The sequence below is a fragment of the Pituophis catenifer genome, unplaced genomic scaffold, assembly GCF_029215685.1.
Source record: "Pituophis catenifer annectens isolate HBS135680 unplaced genomic scaffold, rPitCat1.0.hap2 SCAF_2, whole genome shotgun sequence".
Classification (NCBI taxonomy): domain Eukaryota; kingdom Metazoa; phylum Chordata; class Lepidosauria; order Squamata; family Colubridae; genus Pituophis; species Pituophis catenifer.
In genome coordinates, this window is record NW_027256882.1 from 247,175,825 (window position 1) to 247,195,092 (window position 19,268).

Genomic DNA, 19,268 nt, shown 5'->3' on the forward strand with positions numbered 1-19,268 from the left:
CCATACCTCTGAATAATGGTTGGGTTAAAAAAGTTAACACTAATAGGTAACAGTAACAGAGTTGGAAGGGACTTTTGAGATCATTTAGTTTGACCCCTGCTCTCACAGGAGGCCTATTTCTGATAGATGGCTGTATTTATGATACATGATAGTTGTAGTAGGATATGTCAAAATAGCACAAACTAGGCTATACATGTGAGCAACTCTCTAAACTGATTTAACTGAGATAAAATTCATAACTTCATTGTTCAGGAAGGGTGCCTGGATTATCAAATGACACTTTGTGTTTAGGAAGCTTTATTTCTTGGCAGGTCTCTAGATGTGATTACTTGCTAGGATATGACCTTGAAAGACTATGCTTCAATGAGCAGTGATAATCAGCCATGCCTTGGGGCATGTCTGATGAATTGTGTGAGACAACTGCCCAGACATATTAAGTGGTAACCCTTGCACCTTAGGATGCCGTTCTGATAATGCATCTTTACTTCATTGTTTTTTGAAAGCTTGCCCTTCTCTCTGCTACATGAAATAGTGATGTGTCCTGAAAAACCCATATAGCTATCTCAACATTTAATTTAGGATGAAATCAAAAGACTAATTACCTATAAGATCCATTGAAACCAGCAAGGCATGATTCAGGTAGGTATGTCAGTAGTATTTTTAAATAGGAGTAAAGATGAATTCATCTCTTGAATGTGATCTAGATTAAAGCTTTCTAATCTGTTTTGTATATCTCACAAGCAAGGTAACATTTCATAAAAGGCTTGCTTGTATTCACTAGAATTATTAGATGTTTAGGATGTTGATATATTAAATATTAGTTGATTGTTTAAAGGACCATGAGTAGAATTCTGAGCACAGTGCACTCACACAATTCAGTTTGTTCAGTTACCTATCTACTAAATAAGCAATTATGTTCTTATCGAATGTAATATCCTGACTTTGCATGCTTTGCATAAAATGAGCTTTCATCTACTATATTACATGATATATATCTGGATATGGAAATTTCAAAAGAATGAACTCTGATTACTTCCACAATTTTAAGATGTAAATTTTGCTGATAATCCCTCCATCTATAATAATTGGTTAAGAGTCTTAAAGGAATGGAGCAAAAATTGTGAGAAACAAGAGCTAGGCATCTCAGCAGACTTCGATAAAACTAGATACAAGTAAAAGTACAAAATATTTTTGAAAGCTCAAAGGAGCAAAAACCACTTAATAAGCCAAGGTCTGAATATATATGATTGCCTACAGAAGGTGCAGAATGTAGAATATTACTTTGCACAGAAAGTCAGAAAAGACATGAGGATGAACTAGTTTGCATAATTCCTTTACAACATAAATAACATTTTTTTCCCTGCCTCTTATGCTTTAATGGCATTCAATGGGAATGACTGGGGGGGGGGGGAGACACAGTTAGGACTGTCTTATCTAACAGCTAGATAAGAGGCAGTTTAGCTTGCAGAAGCAATAAACATGTGACAAACCTCTCAGAAAGTGTCCTCCCTAGTTTCTTAGGCTGCAAAGGCAATGGGGGAAAAATGTACTTTCAGACTTGACTTAAAAGACTCTGTTAATGTAACCTTATAATAAAGTAGAATGTGTTCATCTGGGCTTGCTTTTTGTTTGGACTCCCTTGCAATATTGATAACTGTCTATGTCAGTGATGGTTAACCTTTTTGCTGTCATGTGCCAAAAGTGGGGGGAGCGTGGGGAGGTTGCACGTGTGCGTGCCCACACCCATAATTCAATGCACCCCACCCCCTGCGCATGTGCACGTGACCCCCCCACGCTCCTCCCACTTTTGGCATGTGATGGCATGGTGGGCCCGGTAGGCCCATTTTTTGCTCTCTCCAGGCTCCAGAGGCTTTCTAGGAGCCTGGGGAGGGCGAAAGTGACCTTCCCCACCCCCCCGGAGGCCCTCCAGAGGCCCTCAGGAGGCCAGAAACTGCCTGTTTCCCAATATCTGGTGGGCCCGGAAGGCTGGAAAATCAGGTGGCCAGCACGCAGATGCACGTTGGAGCTGAGCTAGGGCAACGCTCACGTGCCCACAGATATGGCTCCATGTGCCACATGTGGCACGCATGCCATAGGTTCACCATCACGGGTCTATGTTATGGGTATCAAGCACAATATGTCCCATGCCCACTCCAAAATCTTAGACAATGGATAAGATCATCAGCATATTGTGAATTCTCCAATAAGACTACTACAATTATGCAAGATTTTAGTGTGAACTATGAAATTAGAGTGAATCTTTGGTTTGATTTTAGGATGCTAAGTCTGCCTCTTGACAGATGCCCTGGATCTTCTAAGACAGAGTTTGGTGTAGTCCTTCTTTAGCACATATAGTTTTGAGATAAATATACCAGCTCTCCAGATAGTATCCAGAATAAAGAATTTAATTTGAAGGAATGAGAATATACTGCAACCGTTTTTTCCATATTTAGATTTTGACATTAGTTGAACATTTTTCTTATTAAGAGAATCCATAAGAATAGCTTGTAATTGTTTTACATCTAATATTAGAAACTCCTGGAAATAAGAAGCAAAATGAAAAGAAACAACAAAGTTGGTTAAAAAGTAGGGTTTGTTTTAAAATGTGACTTTTTGAAATTCCTGAATTGGGTAGTTTCCGAATGAAGGAATGTTTTTCAAATTTGGCAACTTTAAGATGTGTATATATTAACTCCCAGAATATCTCAGCCAGCATTTGAAAAACACTGACATATAGCATTTATTTATAAACACCTGATATAGATATTGTCAGTATAGATCAACGTGACCAGACGTCCCGCTTTTGACGGGATTTCTGATTTTTAACAATTTGTCCCGCATCCCGTGGCGTTTTAAAAAAGTCCCAATTTTTGGAAAGAATGCACGACAAGCATGGGAGTTGTTTCTAAACCTTAAAAGAAAATCTGAGGAATTGGGAGGAAATATTGAATGGGTTTGCATATCACATTGGGTCGTAATCTGTTTTAATGTGTTGCGTGAACCCAATTGTTTTAATACAATCAATGTGTGTACTCCTGAGGTTGAAGCCATGTCTGTAATAGATTACTTTCTTAGGTAAGATGGAGAACTAATAGTGGAAATTTTGAGTAGTTCGGAGAACCGGTAGTAAAAATTCTGACTGGCCCCGCTCCCATCTATTCTCTGCCTCCTAGGTTCCGGCTGATCGGAAGGAAATGGGGATTTTTCAGTAACCTTCCCCTGGAGTGGGGTGGGAATGGAGATTTTACAGTATTCTTCCCCTGCCATGCCCACCATGCCACGCCCACCAAACCACATCCACCGAACTGCTAGTAAAAAATTTTTAAACCCACCACTGTGGGTTGTTGTGTCTCTCACACACTGTGTGTGTGAGAGACACAACAAGTTTGACACCTGTGGTCTATGGTTTACACTCATGCAACTGATGTTAACTTGCAAATCCTGCAGCTAAAACAGCTGGATTAATTTTTGTATATTTTTAGTGGTATTTTTTTAGTCTTTTTAGAGGACAGGAGATTCTTGTCTACTGCTTTGACCCCTTGCAAGCAGCCCCTGAACGTTATCTGAGTGGATTGCTTCTAATAAATGTTTTGATTTCCTTTGTTATTGTTTGGGGTTTGTTTGTTTGTTTGTTTGTTTGCTTTGGTCATTTGTCACTTGCCCATTCAGTTTAGGAAGCGTCAAGGACTCCACAAATATTGGACAATTGAGGTGGGTTCAAGGAAAGGTAACCAACTCTATGTACATATAAACAGTTTCAAAATAGCTTAGTTATACAAGACTGAATTGAACAAGTAATCGGGAAAAGGCATCTATAACTTCCTTATTTTTTATTGCCAAATTGATAGGCACCTAATAATCCATAACTGCTATCAATTTGAATGTTTACCATAAAAGAAAAACAATTTGTTCTAGTAAGAAACTTTGGCAAGAAGACTTGGCCTTGTAAGGACATTCAGATTGAAATTCATAAAATTTTCCCAAAAGCTGACTAAATTATAGATTTTAAAAGAAATCTAACATGTACCAGTTGTCCTGCATTTCTTAATATTTATACATCTGATGTTATGGCAAAAATGGGAAAATACTGCAAACAATATCTTTAACTGGTAAAAATACGTTGTATATTTCTTCGTATCGTCAATATTTCTTTTTAAAACGCTTATATAGAAAAGATTGCATTCTTTGGACAGAGACTTTTTATTTAATATGTAATCAGTATACTTTATTTACATAATTTTTCAGGGGCCCAAAGGTTGTGTTGATTTTGTTTTTTTGGTTTTTCCAGGACATACATGAAAAAGGATAAAATGAATATTTGCACAATTTATTTTGATTGGTATGTAGAACTAGAATGCCATCTGGAAACAACTTAATTCATATAACTCACACTTTTTGATAGATTTGAGATTTGATGGCAGAATCTGCTTTCTCATTGCAAAATGGTATTTAGAAAGCATATTGGCATTTACTGATGAAGTTATAATAAATATAATAATAATGGTAAGACATGGTTTGCTTTATAAATCACAATGTGGGTTTTTACAATAAACCAAAACCAAATAAAACATGTTTTGTGAATCAGGTTTTATGCGTATGTAGTGAGGAAAGAACTGTGGGAATGTTATGCTTTGGGGTGTGAAATGTTGCTGTGTGGTCTATGTAATGTGTAATATGCTGTCATATCAGTCATATAGCTGTATTTATTTGCAACGTATTGTGTCAACTTACCTGCATGCACATTTGTATATAATTCATTACTAATTGCATACTTTCATCTTTTCTTAATATTTATTCAGCTAATATAAATACCAAATGTTTTTTATATTATTCTAATGGTTCTTATTTTTATGCCAAGGCATTTCAGTAGCTTCTTCACTATCAGATCAAGGTTTAGGTTTGTATATAACAAAGATGCCTCAGCTCAGACTACAGAGTTGACAAGGGCATCACAATTCAAGAAACTCTTTGCCATTGTTGAAACGTCTAGCAATAAATCGTGCAGATATCATGAATCACGTCAAAAAGTTCTACAGTAACTGCATAGATTATTTAGAAGAGTGGATGGTACATTACAATGATACTGAACACTTTCATTGGGTTACATTAAAACAAGAACTTAATTGGAATGATGTGCAAAAATCATTCGATCATTTTACTCAAAATTTCCCATATAGTAACATTTCCGAAAATGATCTTTTTAATGAGGTACCATTATTAAAAAAATATATTGATAAGGAAAAGGTTAAATCTTGGGCATCAGCAAAAATCACAATAGAGAACAAATGGTTAGAAATATTTCATCATTTTGAAACAAACCATGTTCCATACAATAATGCACTAAAAATTGTGGAATACGCGCTGTCTTTACCAGGAACTAATGCTGCGACTGAACGCGTTTTTTCTACGGTAAATAAATTGTGGACATCAGAAAAATCACAATTAAGTGTTGAGACTTTGAAAGCCATTTTATGTGTGAAATATAATTTAACAAATTCTTGTGAAAAAATTCATGACCTTTTAAACAACGAGAGCAATCTACTTAAAAAAATTCACTCAAATGAGAAATATGCCAAAGAATAAAATAATACTATACATAATTTTTTTTATTTATTATATTTGTAAATTGTACTTATGTTGAAATTTAAAAAAATATATTACAATACTATTTTTGTGTTCTATGAAAATTTTTGTTGCTCCATATAGACCAAATTTTTAATCAAGAACTCCCCCCCCCCCCGGTCAATGGTGTCCCGCTTTACCAATGTTAAAATCTGGTCACCTTAGTATAGATATTTTAAGAGAGAGGGATATAAGAGTGCTGCTCTGCTAAATATTCAAAGCAGACTTATGTAGGAATAATGCAAATGTTTCTGGAATATGCTTCCAGCATATTCTATCCTCATTGTTTCTTCCTATTATCATGAAAATCAGAATACAGATGTTTCCTAAACCTTCAGCTATTATCTTTTGGCTTAGATAGGATTGAGGTAATATTTTCAGGATTATTTATAAATATAAAAATGGGTACAGTTTTTTTAAAAAATGTTTGACCATTTTCTTCTTTAAACAAATGCAAAGTAATTTGATTTTGCCATTTATTACAAAAAAACAGATCTTCCATATACACTTCTCCAGTTATGTTAATTTTTGTATACGCCTTTCCTTGGGCAATTTTTTTTTTTTTTGCAGGTAAGAGGAAACACAGGTTTTTATCTTTTTTGCTATTCTATTTATTTAGGAATAAATCTTCTTTTTATAGTTACATATTTCCTTCCTTCCTCCCTCCCTTCCTCACCCTTCCTCTGCTACTGCTTCTATTGGCAGCAAATAGAAACTGAAATTTCAGAATCGGTATTTGGAAGTTTTTTACTCCAGATATGGTAACTTTACCTCAAGGTACACGGTTTGTTAAAATCATGGGACAAAGAAGGGGAATACTAGTAGTCTGCCTGTGTGGGGACCCTGAGGTTATTGTCTTCCCTGCCTTCAATACAATTACACCTCTAGCACCACCAGTTTTTTAATCAATGGAAATTGATTAATCCCCCCCACACACACCTTTATTCCTTCTATTCACCATTGTATCCTATAGGAAGGAATTCTTTAAGTCTGCACAATAAAAGTATGTATGGGTCTTTTTTAAGGCCATTTTTTCCCTTCTTCTTTCACTTAAAGAGACAAAACACCATGTGAGTCATTCTGCTTTTAGAATGAAGCTCTCCAGACTTCCTGCAGAAGATATTCTAGTGGCATGGAAGAAACTTTAAAGTTTCAGCTACCATGCTAGACCATTAAGTCTCCAAGGCACCTGAGGAAAACACAATGTAAGGTCTGAGAATGCAGAAACAAATTTGAAATATAGGAGAGAATAAAAGGAAATGTCTCTGCAGGACCAACTAACTAGCAGGATGGAGGAAAAACGAATAGCTTGGCAAAGTAGCTGCCAAGCCCCACTCCCTTCTCACATATGCACAGAGCTCTATTTTAAACCCAACCCTGATGAATAATTGGGTTGCTTCCCAGGGTCCTAAGAGTCCATGATGGCTATAAGCCGAGCCGTGAGCAAACAAGATATGCAGAAGTGGCAGGCTAAATGAGGCCTCCAGGTGCTTGTTTTATGTAAGCACAGCTCAATGTAAATTATGGAGGAAGGTAATATATTTTGCCCTAGTTGCTTATTAAAAAAAAAAAAATCAACATTCTATCGTAGAGGATAGCAGCAGAAAGATTTCATGAGTAAAAATAAGGTCAGTGATGAAGCAACTCAATGTTGATTAGGTTTTTAAAATGGTTGCTGGGGAGATATTTATAATAGTAATATATTTTTGAGAAGACAAATGTGACAGGAATTGAAAGTATATATATGTGTGTGTGTGTGTGTGTGTGTGTGTTTATGTGCATATGTGTACACGTGTGCACACGTGTGCGCATAATACACATATAATATACCATTTTCTCATGAACAGCTTTCTTGGTTTACCCAGGTTTCCTTAACAAAATATATCAATAGCAGCAATTTCCAAGAATGATCTGGAATTCTTAATGTCTTTTTTTGGTCACTGTGATTTACATTTGGCATTTGTATATAAATATGCATAGATTCTATCAGATCTCTATATAAGGCAATCTACAAACTGAAAGTGAATGCACAATAATTTTAAAAGAAGCACAAAGAAATTCATTGGAATGTTTTCATAATTTTAATCCAGTCTTGAAGTTCCCAGTCCCTCTGAAGCTGATATTCACCTTTCTGGCTGCTGAGGTTAATTGGGCTTTAGTTAATTAAAAATGTGTAAGTATTTCTAGATTTTAGGATTCAAGAATCTGAAATAACTCCTCTTCCTATGTGTTTTTGTCTTTAAATCTTCTTAAAAGGTTACTGGCAATCCTTATATGTATATGAATGAGAAAAATGAGCATTAGGTGTCCTGGCTATGGAATTCTCTTCCCATTGAGAGAATCTATGGAGATGCTCCATTTGGAAGATTGGGGAATATGTTTGTTTTCTAAGGTACTGTAACTGATAAATACCTATTCTTTTTGGAACTAGAAGGATAGGTGGAAGCTGGAGGAAAAGTATACATCTAAGGAGACAATGTAACTGGCAGATTTTTTATAAAATATGAGTACCGGTAAGTTGGATTTGCATGATTAGCTAGGAAAGAAGGAGATCAACAGCTAAAGGTTTTCTGGTGATTCATTTTGATGAGATTAATCTAGCGGAAAGAAACCGAGCATTGCTCATGCTCTAGACCAGGGGTCCTCAAACTACGCCCTGTGGGCCGGGTACGGCCCAATGACACAATGTATCTGGCCCATGCAGTAGTGGGATTCAGCCCTGCCCCCTGCCCTGTCCCCCGCCCCACCACTCCCACCCACTCCTCGCATGGCTGGCTTTTCGTCCGAAGAGGTTGTAGGAAAAAAAATGCCTTTAAAAGCCTCTGGCGATCCCAGCTGAGTTGCCTGATCATCAGAGGCTTCTAAAAGCATTTTTTTCTGCAACCTCTTAAGATTGTAGAAAAAATGCTTTTAAAAGTAAAAAAAAAAAAAAAGTTGGCCATGCCCACCCATCGCGACCTGATGGTGCAGTAGGTGCACTGCCGCCGCCACCACCTGGGCGGGAGAGGAGAAAGAGAGATGGAGAGAAAGAGAGATGAAGGAAAGACAGAAGGGGGGGAGAAAGAGATGGAGAGAAAGAGAGATGAAGGAGAGAAAGGGGGGGAGAAAGAGATGTAGAGAAAGAGAGATGAAGGAGAGAAAGACAGGGGGGACAAAGAAAGAGATGAGAGAGATGAAAGAGACACACAGAGATACCTGTTGAAAAAAAAATACTGGGAGCCACAAAACCTGGGTGGGAGTAAGTGATATGGAGTTGGCAATGCCCACCCAGGTTTAAGGCTGTGTTTTAGTGTTTACATGTGTTTAAGGTTGAGTGTGTAAAGTTGCAGACCCCTGACTTATTCCATCCGATCGCTTCACCCTGCAGCCAGCCCTCTGGGCCTGTGCCCGCCTCCCACCTGAGCAGCAGCGGCCTACCTACCCCGGTTGTATCACCTTGCCCGGCAGCCGGCCCGAACGCCCACCTCGGACTACCTCCGACCGCTCCAGTAGGTCATTTTTATTTAATTAATCTAATTATGTGCTGCAATTGGCATAAATGATGACAAGTCAAAAGTTCAAGGACCTGTCAGAAATCACTTTTTTCAGCCCTCTGGATAGTCCCTATGTGCATAGGACCCCCTATGGGCTGAAAAAGATATTTTTGACTGGTCCTTGCACTTTTGACCAGTCCTCGCACTTAAGCCTGTCCTCACATTTTATGTTTTGTGCCCTATAATTATCACCGTAGTGAAGAGAAGTAGTTGTGAAATGAGTGACACGATTGTTAAGAATGCTGCAATGGGCATAAATGTGAGGATGGTCATAAGTGTGAGGACCAGTCAAAAGTGCGAGGACCAGTCAGAAATGACTTTTTTCAGCCCTCTGAGTAATCCCTATGCACATAGCCATGGCCACCCGGTCACATGACCAGCTAGCCACGCCCATCCAGTCACATGACCATCTAGCCACACCCACCCAGTCACATGACCAGCTAAGCCTCACCCCAACTAAGCCACGCCCACAGAACCAGTTGTTAAAAAAATTGAATCCCACCACTGAATGGAATGGAATGGAGCTAAGCTTCTCTTCCTCACCCCCATTTGCTCTTGTAGGAGCCCTCTCTTTCCTGATAGAGAGATGGGAGGGAGAGAGCAAATGGAATGGAATGGGATTCAGCAAGGTTTGTCTTCCCCACCCCTATTTGCTCTTCTAGGAGAGAGGGAGGGAGAGGGAAAGGGAGAGGGAGAGAGAGAGAGATGGATGAATGTTGATTGTAACCTCCTTGGGGCTGAGAAGAATTGCTGCAAAACTGAGTTTTCTGAAGTGGACCACTAGACTCATAAACAACTTAAAAAATGATCTAGTTAAAAGGAAAATCAAACAAAAGCAAATAAAACACTCCCAGGAGAAAAACAAATTAAAGTTTCTGTCAGATGTAAATGCCTTATTCTCTAATGTGTAAATAATGTATATATGGAACATCAGGGGTTAACTTATTCTTTGGACTTTAATGTATTCATAATTTACCACTCCCATTCCTGGCTCCACCCCTTGTATATATAAGGAGCCATCCTCCCCATTTTCCTTGCTTCTATCTTGAATATTCAGCGAATATAGAATGCCTATTATGATTAAAAAGAGATATATTTAAATCTCTAACTTCTATTATCTTTATTGAGTCTGATCCTGAAAATATTGCAACAAGCTGGTAGCAGAGGATGGTTAATTGACTCAATAAGTAATTAAAAATGTCCAAGAAAGATAGGCCCAACACCAGGGCCTACAGCAAAGAAATAGAAACTGATCAAGAGATGATCAACGAATCCACTAATGCGATTTCGAGAGAATCCGAAGAATACACCACTGAAGAAGAAGAACTGATGAGTGAAAACAACGACCAGGAAGAAATTGAGATAGAAAATAACAAACTCAGGTCAGAGATATTAAAGATACTAAAAAGCCAAAAGAATGATGAAAGCCTCATCGCGGACCTCCAGGAGATGCTGAGGAACAGCGGAGCAGCGAGAGAGAAAAACGCCATTAAAGAAAAACCCAAAGATCAAAAAACTGTGAGTGAAATGACTACTGAGAAAATAGTTGTAAAAAAGAAAAGATGTGACCTCGCGCGAAATTTTGAACGGCAGCCATCTTGGTTTCAACGAACTTCAAAAGAGAGTGAAGCAGAGCCAATCAAAACGCTCAGTTCAAAATTTCTGGCGCGAAAAACGCTATCAGACGAAGAAAGTGAAAAAGAAGTCTCAAACTCTTCAGATGAACCAAAATCAGAAAGTGAAGACGATTTAACAAAGTCCCAAGTAAAGTCAGCAATGAAAACGCTTTTTGCTGCTTTTGGGCCAAGATTGAAAATCTCCAAGACATCAACGAAGAAGCAAGAAATCAAACCGACAACTCAAGACCTGCACGCTCCCATCCTGACTTCGAAAACGACGACACCCGAGCCCAGAGAGCCATGCCGATTCCGTCCTACACCGCAGACAGAATCGAGTGCCAGCGCACACAAGAGAAAGAGAAGAACCGTCGCCATCACCAAAGCCCCAAAAACCGAGCCAGAGACCGACTCATCTGAAGAGGAGCGGATCGAGAGAGCTGAAATGGAGAGAACCTTCCACAACGGCGCCAAAGAAGAAATGAGCAACGCGCATGTGCAAAACTACGTAGACGGCCCCGAAAGACTTGAACTGGCCAGAGAACCGCGCAGACTCGTTACAAGCATCCCAATGCCGTTCTGTAATTTCCTGCACTTGAGAGACCACGGACTGCCTCAGGTTGTAAGTAATGGACAAAATAATGTGGGGAACTTACCCAGTGACTTCCCAAAACTTAGAGTTGATGGCATTAATTTACAAGAGTGGTACCAACAGCTTCAGGTTATTTTCATGAAAGAAAATTTACTATTCTTTATAACTAGTCCTCCAAGAAGACCTTGGACTTTAAAAATAGATTGTTTACATCATAGAGCATTTTTCATAATAATTTCTAGCGTGTCTCCTGCAATGTATCATAGCATCAAACCAAACCTAACTGTATCAGAAATAATTCAATGCATGTTTAATCTATTTCACAGCGATAGCGTAGCCACAACCACAAGAATGTCTAAGGATTTCTTTTCTTCTAGAGTGAAACCAGGGGTTTCTATAAGTGAGCATTTGATAAATCTAAACAAAATAAGAGCTGAGCTGCAATTGAGGGGGGAAGTGATTTCAGATCAAACAATGAAAAGTGTTATTATCAATTCACTTGATCCATCATGGGATAGCTTTATGTCACACTTAGATACCATTAATTTGGGATATTTATCAATAGAAAGTCTATCTAACAAATTGATAGCAGAAGACAATTCAAGAAAAAATCGTTCCAGTAACCAAACAGAACACAAATCTTTTAGGAAAGTAGTCTTTCAAGATAAATATAATGAGGCCTTTAGATGCCACAATTGTGGATCCAGGGAACACAGTAGAAGAGACTGTCCCAAAGTCCCAAGGGAGAGACATAGGCCAGAATATAGGAGCAAATACAATTACAGACAATCTTCCAAAGATAGACACAAATATAGAAGTCCACCAAATTACAGAGAAAGTAGAGGGGGTAGAGAAAATTCAAAAGAGAGAAAATCTGGGTCACTAAATGGGCTAAATAAACAAGACAACACCAGAACACAACAAGATGAGAACAATAATTGGCTTATTGATTCTGGTGCAACAAATCACACCACTAACAACAAAAGTATATTAACCTCATTTACAGAAGATAAGTTTGTGATAAAGGTAGCTAATCAAGAAAAGGTTCAAGTATTAGGCAGAGGAAATGTGACCTTGCCTGGTTTAGGGAAAATAGAGGGGGTATTATTAATCCCAGAAATACCTCACAACATACTGAGTGCTATAAAACTAAGCAGAGAATCTGACATCAATATAGTTTTCTCAAAGGGGAAAGCAACTATAGAAAAGAACAAAACAAATGTAGGTACTGTGATGATAAAAGGGGGTCTACCCTATCTGATAACCAAAGAAAGATGGTTACATAACATTGATTCAAATATGGAAGATTGTATTGAAGCAGATGATGAAAATGTCAGTAACAGTGACAATGATGAATGTAAAATAACTCATGATAACAAAAATACACACAATGAGAAGAAACCAAAAATAGGTAAACCAATTCATGATGAGTGTGCTCACATCTTACATAGGAAGTTAGGACATGCAAGCTTTCCCGTAGTACAAAAAATGACTGAACACGCAGAAGGTGTCAAAATAAAAAATTGTGAAAATTATTTGGAATGCTCAGTATGTAAATCCACCAAACTAAAAACCAGTCCCAGACCAAAAAAATCTAACAGATCAACTAACAATATTTTTGATTTGGTACATATGGACTTAGTTGGTCCATTAACTCCATCAATTACCTATAGAAAACGTTACTTCCTAACAATAGTGGATGATTACAGTCGCTATGGTTTTGTTTACACATTAAAGCACAAGGATGAAACCTTTCAGAAATTTAAGGAATTCTACAAACGCATAGAAACACAGCATAATATCAGAATAAAACAAATTATGACAGATAGGGGATGTGAATTCATGTCTAAAGAATTCTCCCAATGGTTAAAGGATAGAGGGATGCTACATTTCACGTCCAATCCATTTTCTGCATTTCAAAATGGGATTGCAGAGAGAAAGAATTCCACACTACAAACCATGATTAGATGCACATTAGAGGATGCTGGTTTAGGCAAACAATTTTGGTCAGAAGCCTTACATTATTCAAATTACACTCAAAATAGAACATGGTCCAGTATTGTGAATAAGACACCATATGAGGTGATGTACAATAGAAAACCCAAATTAGCACACATGCACATATTTGGAGTTACTGCAGACGTACACATACCTAAACAATTGAGAAGAAAGGGAGAAAACGTATCCAGGAGATTAAGATTCATGGGATACGAAACTGGAACCAAAGGGTACAGATTCATTGATAATAATAACAAATTTATAGTATCCAGAACAGCTGTGTTCCATGAGCAGGCCAATTGGTCTACATTGCACCTTAATGAAATATTTCCTAATAAAAGCAAAGATAATATATCTTGCGAGGAAGGAACAACAGAAAATCAAAATATTAACAAAAGTAAGAACAAAACCAAAACTTGGACAAATAGTCAGCATAAAATAAAGACAGACACATTAACAAAAAAGGAAGCCAGATATTTGCATGACAACCATAGCAAACCTGAAAGAAATATTAGAAACAATAGAAACCAAATACCAAATAAATACAAAGATTACATAATGCATATGGATGGAGAACAAATAACACCTAATACATATGAGGAAGTATTGAAACTTCCCCGTGAAGAAAGAGAAAAATGGGAACTAGCTATGGAAAAAGAGATGGAAAGTTTACAAGAATTAAATGTATTCACACCTGCGATCGCACCTAAGGATAAAACAATTATAGGTACCAGGTGGATTTATAAAATTAAGAATTTGGAAGGAGGTAATACATTATACAAGGCCAGACTAGTTGCACAAGGTTATGCACAAAAATATCCAGAAGACTATACTGACACTTATTCACCAACAGTGAGAACAGAGAGTGTCAAAACAGCTCTTGTAGTAGCATCTGCACTCAATCTGGACGTGTTTCAATATGACATACAGACTGCATACTTACACGCAAAATTAGATAAGGAAATATATGTAAGAGCACCACACAGTCAATACACTAATAAGAACGAAATTTGGTTATTAAATAAGAGTCTGTACGGATTGAAGCAATCTGGCAAAAGATGGTATGATTGTTTGGTAAAAGTACTTAAGACCATGGATTTCAACGCCACCACTGCTGATAACTGTTTCTTTGTAAAAAAGAGTAATGATCATATTGAATTTGTATTAATTTATGTGGATGATATTTTATATATTGGAAAGCATAAAGAGAGCAGGGAAATCTTTGTAAATAAGTTAAACGAACATTTCTCATTGAAATCACTAGGTAGAGTGAATAAATACCTTGGTGTACAAATTAACAAAACTAAAAGGGGATTCAAACTTACTCAGAAAGATAAAATTATTGAACTCCTAAACAAATGTAACTTAAATAATGCCAAAACATGTGACACACCTATGCAAACTGATTTTCTTAGAAACACTGATGAATCTTCCCCTGAGTTTAAAGACAACACATTTTACAGATCAGTTATAGGTTCACTCCTTTATATATCTAATTGGACTAGGCCAGATATTGCATTACCTCTCAATTTATTGTCAAGATATGTTAGCAAACCAACCTTGTATCATTGGGAAGCTGTCAAAAGAATTTTAAGATATCTGAAAAGTACATTAGATTTTTGTTTAATATTGGAACCAAATAATGACAAAGAACCAAAAATTACTTGTTATGCTGATGCAGATTGGGCTGGTGATACATCATGCAGAAAGAGTACCTCTGGTTATGTTTTTCTATTGAACGATTGTCCAGTTTACTGGTATACTGGTAAACAAGAACTGGTAGCCACTTCTACCACAGAAGCGGAATATGTTTGCTTGTCTAAAGCTGCAAATAACCTTGTATGGTTCAATGATTTGATCACAGATGTTTGGAAGAAACCTACTTTACCATTTATTATGCATGAAGACAATAAAGCGGCCATTGAAATATCTAGATCCGATGCAATTGGACAAAGGTCCAGGCATATTGATATAAAATTTAAGCACGTGAGACAACTATCTCAAGACGGATTCATCAAAGCAATACATTGTGATACTTCTGAACAATTAGCTGATATATTAACAAAACCCTTACCTTCTAAACAACACAAATATTTAACTTCTAAATTATATGTATTATATTGTCCTGAATCTGAATGTAACTGGTGTTGTATAACGAACCGGCATTTAGAGGGGGATTTGTCAGATGTAAATGCCTTATTCTCTAATGTGTAAATAATGTATATATGGAACATCAGGGGTTAACTTATTCTTTGGACTTTAATGTATTCATAATTTACCACTCCCATTCCTGGCTCCACCCCTTGTATATATAAGGAGCCATCCTCCCCATTTTCCTTGCTTCTATCTTGAATATTCAGCGAATATAGAATGCCTATTATGATTAAAAAGAGATATATTTAAATCTCTAACTTCTATTATCTTTATTGAGTCTGATCCTGAAAATATTGCAACAGTTTCATTTGTGTGTATTATTTAATGGACTGCTAAATTGGCAAAATGGACTGCTAAATTGGCCACGCCCACCCAGCCATGCCAACTCAGTCACATGGCCACCTACCATGCCCACCCAGTCACATGGCCACCTAGCCACACCCACCAAGTCATATGGCCACCTAGCCATGCCCACCCCATCACTAGGGGGCCCCAGCCATACCCACCTAGCCAGTCTGGCCCTCCCAACAGTCTGAGGGACCCTGAAGTGGCCTCCTGTTCAAAAAGTTTGAGGACCCCTGCTCTAGACCTTTCCCCCCCATATTATTGCGATAGAAATTGTTATTCCAAGGACTATATGAATTCTTATGTTCTTTGCTAACTTCAAAAACAACCCTGAACTAAGTAATTTCTTTGCTGTAAAATAAAATACTGAAAACAAGTAGCTATAGCATGGACTGGAACAAGAAGTCTCGGGGTCAGATCCAACTCAGGAAAACAGCTCTCTCAAATCTCTGAAAATTTAACTTAGTCCAGAGAGTTGATGTTGGAAAGTGACAACAGCTAGAAGAGAGGATTCTAAGTTAGCTACCTTGAGCTTTTGCTGTAAGAAAAGTAGGATATAAAAATCTAACAAATAAAAAATGGAAGGACATTAAATTGGAATGCTTTCTGAAAGTCAATTCTGCATTTCATTTCTTCAGTGAGATAATGCCTGAAGTATTTGTTCCATTGTACTTTTAATTATTTAATTTAGCAATGTCATCTTTAAAAAAAAACAATTGAAGCAGCGTTTTGGTTTGGTGTGTACTGATGATGTTTTGTGAATTTGCCCTGAATTTCTTATCTGAAGAGCAATATTAGACTTGATTTTAAAAGATTGTAAAATTAATCTGAAAGTCAGGTACCCAGGGAAACTAAAAATATTAATCTGACATTTGGAGATATTGGAATCTGCATTCATGCCCTAATTCTCAACCATGGATACTTGGTATTTAAACTGAATGCTGACTTCATACACCAAACCAAACTATAGTTATTTCAACAGGGACAGCTGTCTGGACTCAAAGAACATAGTAAACCATAAACCATGGTTTAGAAGGTGCAATACCTGGTGTCAAACAAGGGGCTAAACTACAACCAAATGGATCATATTATAGCTTAATATGCTGTATGAAACCAGTCAATGTGTAACAGCAGAGCTTTGAGTTCCTTTGGCTTCTTCTGAGTAAAATTATTTCTTTGTTTGTTGGTTTATTTATTTATTTATCAAATCAGTAATGACTTCCAGGGGTTTAAAGCAAAAGGTTAACCATAAATCACTATAAAAAACAAAAATAACCCCATTGCTGTCCTGAATCAGCAATAAAAGTAGCATAGAAATTGGAACACATTAACAATAGCAATGCAATAACAATGCCCACCTTAATTAACAGCAATATTGTCTCTTGAGAGCATAAAAATGTTTTGTCTTAACAATTTTCTGGAAAAACATCAGACAATGTGCTGCTCTTTCTTTAAATGGGAGGCTGTTCCTCCCATTTAAAGAAAGGGGATGGGGATCTCTATGGGAAAAGACTGCTACTGGACTTCCACATCACTTACTTCATGTACCTGGGGATAATTTGAAAGCAGCACAAGCATAGGACAAGGGTTGTCTGGGAGTCAAACGAGGTCAAATATAAAGGTAAAAAACAGCATTTTGAAATGACTTCTGAGGCTGGAATCTTTGATTGACAGAAGCATCTGTGTCAACAGTGTGTGATTTTTTCATAACCATATTTATGGACTGCATCCACTAAACGTAACATATTTTAAAGTAACAGTACCTTTTCGGTTAATGTTCCAGACTGTGTTATCAGACCTGGGGGTAACTAGAGCAATCCTAAAATGGTTTCCATACAGAATTAATATTCATTCTCTCTCTCTCTCTCTCTCTCCCTCTCTCTCTCTCTCCCTCCCTCCCTCTCTCTCTCTCTCTCTCTCTCTCTTGCCTTGTGTTTGTACATGTTTTTTAAAAAATATGTTAATGATGATTCTCCATGTGTGTGTGTGTGTGTAAAATGTACATGTATATGTATGTGTATATGTAATGTATGTGCATGTTTTAATTAATTGTTGAGTTGTAGGCCACCAGAGTCATTTTATGTTACATGGGCAGCCAAATAAATTTTGATCAATCAATAAATAAGAAAGTTCAGCTTGTCATGTTTGATCATGAGTCATCGCTTGATGCTGGAGTCATCAAATAATGAATATTTACCTCAGACCTCAGCCTCAGATGCCACATAAAGGCTGCTATAAATAAAGGATAATCTTTCCTGAAGATAGAAAATAAATGCTATGAAAATTATCTTCAGAATGGAACAAAGTTTTCAGAAAATAACTGTATTTTACAGCTTTCTTGTCCATTTACAACAAAGATTCTTTGAGATATGATTTCTTTCCCAAAAAAGAGTGTGTGTCCTGAAGTATTTTCTAGAAATAATGACTTTGTTGTTTACTTCATTTCCCTTTCTTTTAGTGATCATACTAGATAATCTATTAGGAAATTATTTTGCACCTTGAAAGATATAGGTAGGTGATTACACTCTGGCATCTCTGAAGAGGACCAAATGTGCTTTTGTCTTTTCTAATCTGGGTGTTGTTTCAGCAGCCAGGATGCTGAATAAGATAATAAGATATTGAATTCTAAAAATAGTACCTGTTCTATCTTTATGTCATGATATCCCTGAGGAAAATTGCTGAATGATTTGCGAGTATCCATTGTTAACTGCTTTTCAAGTCAGGAGCTTCTAAAAATTGAATTTCAGTTTATGAAAAATGTGAGATTTATATTCCCAGGGAGTGATCTTTTCTTTGCTGAATATGTGGATCATGGCCTGCTGCTTAAAAGACTCTGCTTCTTTCCAAGCAAAATGCTTTGGCTGGGTTCAAGCCTTGACCTATCAGTGGGTCAGTGGGTTAGTATCTAGGACTCTTCAATGAGTGTCCTCTTAGGTAAAATAAGTTAAATGTGTATTCAGTGATATATTCTTTTTTTGCAAAATCATTTTGCACATATTAGTAAATGAGACATGAAAATGAAATGTAATCAGAAGAAATGAGTAAGCATGGAAAGCATTCCATATCCTTTCATCTGCATGTTGCCAGGAAGTATCAACTTCTACTTTAGCTGCTGATACTTCCTGGCAAGGTAGCCACACCCTGTGAAGAGGAAAGGACATGGGATGCTTTTCATGCTTACTTATTTCCTCTGATTACATTTCACTTTTCTTTCAACTGAAGAGTTAAATCAGCTATGGAATAAAATAAACCCCCAAAATGCAAAAGCAGAATCAAAATAATTACAGTGTAAATAATTTGATGTGTTCAGTGACTTGCATGTTGATATGTATAATGGGGTGAGCTCCCGTTACTTGTCCCAGCTTCTGCCAATTTAGCAGTTTGAAAGCATGTAAAAAATGCAAGTAG